Raw genomic sequence first — 6,870 nt, forward strand, 5'->3', positions numbered from 1 at the left:
AAATGTATGGTAGTTGGTTGCATTTAGGAATAATGCGAGGGCGGGAAATAAACAACATTGGAGGTGTGAAGGGAAATGTAGGTAGGACATACAAAGGAAAAGAATCAAATGTAAAGGAAGGAGGTAACTGTTCTTTCAATTTTAGATGCGTTTATGAAGCCAATGAAGAACTTAGGGTAGGAAAAGGGAAATATATCCTTTGCTTGGACTCCAAAAAAACTTTGTTGGGTCTACAAGGATAATAATTAGGTTTTCATCGCTTCGACATTCTTGGGGTCACCTACGTTGCTCTACCAATGGGGTATCATTTAGTTTCTTCTCCCACTTCATATTTGGCTACAACTCCTCTATTTGATTCTTAGGCACTTTTGGCTTATAAGAACACATCAAATCTCTTTCATCTTTATGATAATTTTTTGTTTGAAGTAACTCATATGTGTAAATCCTAACCTTTCTTCTCTAGGATCACCATGATTCTCATCTTTGGCTTCAATTGAGGTACCGCCTTAAAACCCCACCTCTACACCTCTTTCCATTTAGTCTCTTTTCTAGTTCAAGATACAAAATTGGATTTCACAAATGAACCTACACATCTCCATATCTTTAATGCATGTGCTAACGACAATTCTTCAAATGTGGGGAGTCACTCTTTCATCATCATATTCGTAAGGAAAAGGCACCCTCCTTATTAGGTCCTAGAGTGGGTTAAATCAACATGAAGCAACTTGATACTCCCTTCAATTGAATCTCTAGATGTTGGTTTATATCTTATTTGTTTCAATTTTTATTCAAATCAAAACTATATATTCTAGAGTAGTTGATGCCAGAGCATTTTGGGGTCTTTGTTAATCTTGCATAAACCAAATATATTTCTTGTTATTTATTCCAATGTTTTTTTTGTGGAATGACACTCTTTGTTCATGTTATTTCTTTTTGCTTAGTTGTTTAGGGTATGTGTAGGATCATGGTCAACCAAACTATGGCCTTAAGTGGCAGTGAAAAACCAACAAATCAAAGTTATGTTGACATATAATTTTAAAGTAGTTATGGGCTTTATATCAAAAAATTGTAAGAAAAAGAATCTGTAGGAAATAAAATTTAGTTTCTAAATTGTTAGGCCTTATCTAGAGAAAAAATTATTTGATTTGTCAAAATTTTGGATTTTAATGCAATATTACAAAAATTTTAGGGCGAAAATAAAAAGTAGGTGCATGTCTGACCACCTTAATCAAAATTAAATGAAAATATTTTTAAATATTATTATAGATATAAAAAGTAGAGTCATGCTTGGAAGTGACACACATTTTTGGGTATTTTTATTCCAAATAAATAATTTAATATAAATGTTCTACTATAACTTTTTTAGAATAAAAAAAACTACTATGTCTGACCACCTTGACTAGTTGAAAACTTTACAAAAATAGTTTTTTTCTTTTTTTCTTATACTAGGCGAAACATAAAATGTGATGCAACTTTTGGATTTCAAAAATGTTACACTATTTGAAAGTTATAGCTATTTTTCATTCAAAATGTCAATTAGTAATTTACAAACATCTTCATTAAAAATTAACTAATAAATACATATCAAACTCAAAATTTGACAATAATTATATCAATGGAATCTTGAGAGCTTTATCAAAAAAAAAATTCATTTCATTCAATTTCGATGAAAAAATGTTGTCAGATGACTACTCAAAGTCTGAATGTCACTAAAACATGTCTCAAACATATTTTTTGAGTTGACCAAAGAGGTTTGGTAAATACCAACCTAATCGAGTACCCAAAATTTAGTGGCAAATTTATTTTTTTTAAAAATTGAGTGCCCAAATTTTGGAGGGAAATCAATTTGGCAAGTGTGGGAAATCAACAACTATTGTATATTATTATATATTATTATATTGTTATTATAGTTATTAAATATAATATAGTAAAATATAAATATTATTATTAAATATAATATAGTAATATATATGATTATTATTATTATTATATTTAATATATAGTCATATATTATTGTAATAATTATTATTATAATATAGTAATGGGGTTGTAGGCTAGGGTAATTGATGCAATGGGTTCAATGAGGTTGTGGGCAAGCCTACGACCCCATTCGACCCATAACATCAATTACTTTATGTCCTTGGGGGTCCTAGGACCCTTAGGGACACATGTCGTGTTGTAGTGGGTGCAATGGGGTCGTGCCCATGACCCCATTCGACCCATTGCATTGATTACCCTATGTCCCTAGGGGTCCTAGGACCCACTTTTGACTTATTCAAACAAATTAGATAGATCCCTAGGGGTCCTAGGACCCCTAAGGACATATGTTGTCATGAAATATGTCAAAAGGGGTCATAGGTTATCCTATGATCTCTTTCGATCCCTTCAAACAAATGAAATAGGTCCCTAGGGGTCCTAGGACTCTCAAGGACATATGTTTTCATGAAATGCATTGAAAGCAGACATAGGTTGTTCTATGACCCCTTTCGACCCATTCACATAAATGAAATAGGTCCATGAAATGCGTCCTTTTTGACCCAATAAAACAAATGAAATAGATCCCTAGGGGTCCTACAACCCCCAGGGTAATCAATGCAATGGGTCCAATGGGGTTGTGGGCTAGCCTACAACCCCATTACTATATAATAATAATAAAAATAATGATAAAAATAATACATTACTATATTATATAACAATAATACATGACTATATATTATATGTAATAATAATATTTTACTAGATTATATAATAATAATAATCATATATATTACTATACTATATTTAATAATAATAATACATTACTATATTATATAATAATAATAGTATGACTATATGTTAAATCTCTCCTCATCACAAGAGACTGCAATTGCAAAGGGGTAGTATAAAATATGGAAAGTCACATAGAAACACACTTAGACATATAGAACTTCATGATCATTTCCTTCCTTCCATGATTGGCTACAACCAAGCCTGTTGATGTTTGTTGCAACATTTGTTTAGTTATTTTCACAGTAATAGTCATTTTATAAAAGATTCTTTGAAACTCATATGTTAATCTATTATATGCAGCTCATGTCAACCCTTGAAAGGTTTTGTCATCGTAACCATTACCTTATAATTTTCTCATATATCTATATTGAGAAAGCTTCATGAATTGATATACACTATAACAATGATGTCATGGTCATAACAAAACTTAGGTGTTATATCCCTGCAACATGTAGCAATCTCTTCTATCACTCTGTAGAGAAAGCATAAAATTGACATAGCGATAAGTGATAAGGAAGATATATCGCTATAACACCTAGTGATTATCGACAAGGAGAAATCAAATATAGTCATCTTGGGGATGAGCAATAAAGCTATTAAACCACTATGTCTCAATGATAAGTGTTTTCGGTGATCGAAAAGGGGAGGATTGTGTTGTGGCAATCAGTGATGCAAAATACATGATCTTCATAACTTATGGTGATGGTAGTATGGTCTCTCAAAAGGTCGCTATATAATATACCAATGGGTCAAAAGGATTGCATGTTGCATATGGAGTAAACATGACATAATGATAAGTGATGAAGACACATGTATCACTATGTGTTATAACTACTGACAGCAATATCACGATGTGCAGTTCCATGCGTCGAAGGAGATACATTGAATGAGTCAAATATCGAATGAATGTCTTTCTACTCATTCAACATTCATAGCTAGGTTAATATCATAGACTTGATGGAGTATCGTTGTATCATATAGCGATTTGGGCTCATCGCTAAGTAGAGTAGAAGTTATGGAGTCTTGGTGATCAACGATAGGATAGGATTATTGCCATACACTATGACGATAGATCTTATTGGCAAGCAAAGGAGATGTGATTTTACTACAACAATGAACGATAAGTCTTCATACATCACTATATGTTACAACGACCTAGGTCTATCATTATGCAGTGAAAACATAAAAGAGATATAGTGATTGGCAATAAAATATGGAGATTTATGTGACTTATCACGATTATAGCTAATTGAAATAAAGGGGTTTCAATCTTGGCGATGAGTGATAAAACTTTTGCATATCTTCATAACATACAATGGCAGGAATAATGATAAAAAATTAAGTTGGCATCACTATATGATATAGTGATCATTGCTAATCAAAATGACAATGTTTTAGCTTTGGCAATTAGTGATGAGATGAAGGTTATTGCTATGATATGTAGCGATTATTGGTGATCAAAGAATGATAGCTTGTGCATTGATGATGATGCTCTGAAGATTGAATTGAAGTAGTTGTAGGAAGAAAATTCAAAATTGAAAGATGTTTCGAAAATTTGTGTGATCATTTCGGGTACTCAATATCATATCGAGTATCTGATCTTGAATCGAATACCTGATAAAATAAAAAATCTGATATGGGATCAGGTACATGAATGGTTTTACTGGCAAAATTTTTCCAAAATATTCTCTATCACTGTAGACCTAACAATCACATTCTTTTGGGGCCATTTTCAAGGGTCTGGAGAAAAAATATTGTTTGGGGCCTATACGATTGAAAAGGTTGCTACAAGATTTAATTAGGTGTCTGGTATTGTTGTCTGAATGGGGAGTAGTAGTTGTTGAAAGGCTAAACACAAAAGGAAGGCATTGAATGAAGACATTGAAACATATAGGGAAAGGGATAATGTAAATCACCAAAGGAAGAGATCAAGTATGTTAAATGTGCATCAAGTTGACGATGTATAGATTGAAGATGAAATCATAGAGTTAGAAAATGAATATGTTTAGTCGGGGAATGAAAATGTACCAATTGATAATTATAATGTTGGGATTGAAAATTTTGAGATTGAAAATTTACTAGTTCATAATGTAAATGTCATGATTGGCCATGTCGAAAATGAAAATGCATAGGATCATTAGATGTCTTCTAATTATAATCGACATAAAGGTTCTAGAGCACCAAAATGGATAATTGAAATTGTTGAAATAATTATAACCAATTTGAAAGAAAAAAAATCACAAAGAACCATTCAGTTATGGGCTTTAAGACTATATAAGATGTTTTCTGGTAACAAGATAGTCGTGGAGCAATGCCAACTTTTTATGCACTTATTAAAGATGCAAAAGATAAGACCTTTTCTTTCCAAATTGAAGATTTGTGTCAATAAAAAAAAGAAAGAAATGCCATTATTGTGAAGAATCTTTTCAATGCTCTCAATAGAATTGGGAAAAATAGCAGGGAGAAGGATAAGAGAGTTGCTTGAAGGGTTATTACAACCTCTTTAGTAAGTCATCATTTGAGAAAGGGTAGATATATGAGACAAACTTGTATTGACTTAAACCTAAATCATACTACTTTGAGAAGAGCACTTACTATATGAGAGAGAATTGACGATCCTCTTCAAAATGAAACATGGGCTTTTGGTGGGAGACTTTCATGTTTTGATAAGAATCTATTTGATGATTTGAAGCAAGAAATTACGCAATTTTGACACGCTAGCTCAAGAGTATCACCCAATGCTAAAGATGTGTTGAAGTTGAGAATTGGTATTAGAGACTACATGCCACATCCTAAACATTATTTAGAGGTAATTCAAACTATGTTGTTCCAAGAATTTAGAGAGAGTCATCCAAGATTGTATATATTACAAAGGGCTTTTGAATTCTTGAAGCCATTTTATTGTGTGCCACTTAAAATTTGAAATACATGTTGTTGCAAATATCATGTGGAGTTTTCTATGCACCATGAACTATTATGCTCCAACTATTCTACTTTGCATAATAAATAAATGTTGGAGAATTGTGGTACTAGTGGGCTTCCAAAATCATCAAGAGACTTGCCAAATCAATTTATGTCCTAGAGTTGATTGTTATTTCTTTTATAGAAATGCTTGCTTAAATGAGAAGTGTTCATAATGTGGTAGCTTATCCAAGTTTGACACATGTTTCCATGAGGGGTGCAAACAAGATCTTGGGAGGAAAGTAGTAAAAAAAATGGTATATGAAATAGTTAAATGCACATTGAAGAGTGGAGGTGAGGGCTCTAGATGTGAATTGGTTGCAAAATAAATCAATGTGGCTAGTTTTATTTCAAATTTCAAGAGAAATATTTTCTACAAGTATGCAAGGCAGAGTCACATGTCTCAGTGGTTGGATCAACAATTTAGAATGTGTAAGGAGACTTTTCCCATTGGTGCTATTATATCATTTATTGACTTTGCAAAGAACTACACATTGCAGCCCCAAAATGAGACACAATCTCAATATTACAACTTCATTCATATTGCTATTTTTGTCCACATAACATATAGATATGCCCCTTATAGTGCAAAAGATAATCATAATATTATTAGAGAGTACCATTTTTAGATGAGTAATGATAGATCTCACTCTCACGAATTTTTGCAACATTGTTTCGAGAATTATTTTGATTTCTTACAAGAGCATGACATTGCTATGGATAAGCATATCATTTGGTCAAAAATTTGCATAGGTCAGTTCAAGAATGATCACATGTTTTATTGGTTGTGTAGGATGCACGTAGAGAGGGGGGTGCCTCATATTTGGACATTTTTGAGTCCGGCCATGGGAAAGGGAAACATGATGGAGCAGGGGTATGTATGAAGAGAGGTCTAGTCAAGGAGCAATTGAAGATTTTAAGAACAAAGCTTCTTGATGCTCATAGCATTTTTGATTGGTGTAGTTCAACATTATCACAGGGGGGGACTCTTGATTTAACAATACACAAGTTCTTTTGGTTGGTTGAGGAAGGGTCCATATGCGATAGATCAAATTGTGCTACTATTAGAGACTCATAAAAAATGCATTCATTCCAGAGCTTTGATACTAGTACATGGACCATTTGGACATCACAACTAGC

This window comes from Cupressus sempervirens, chromosome 7 (genome assembly GCF_028749045.1).
Source record: "Cupressus sempervirens isolate cs-2001-9-10 chromosome 7, ASM2874904v1, whole genome shotgun sequence".
Taxonomy (NCBI): Eukaryota; Viridiplantae; Streptophyta; class Pinopsida; order Cupressales; family Cupressaceae; genus Cupressus; species Cupressus sempervirens.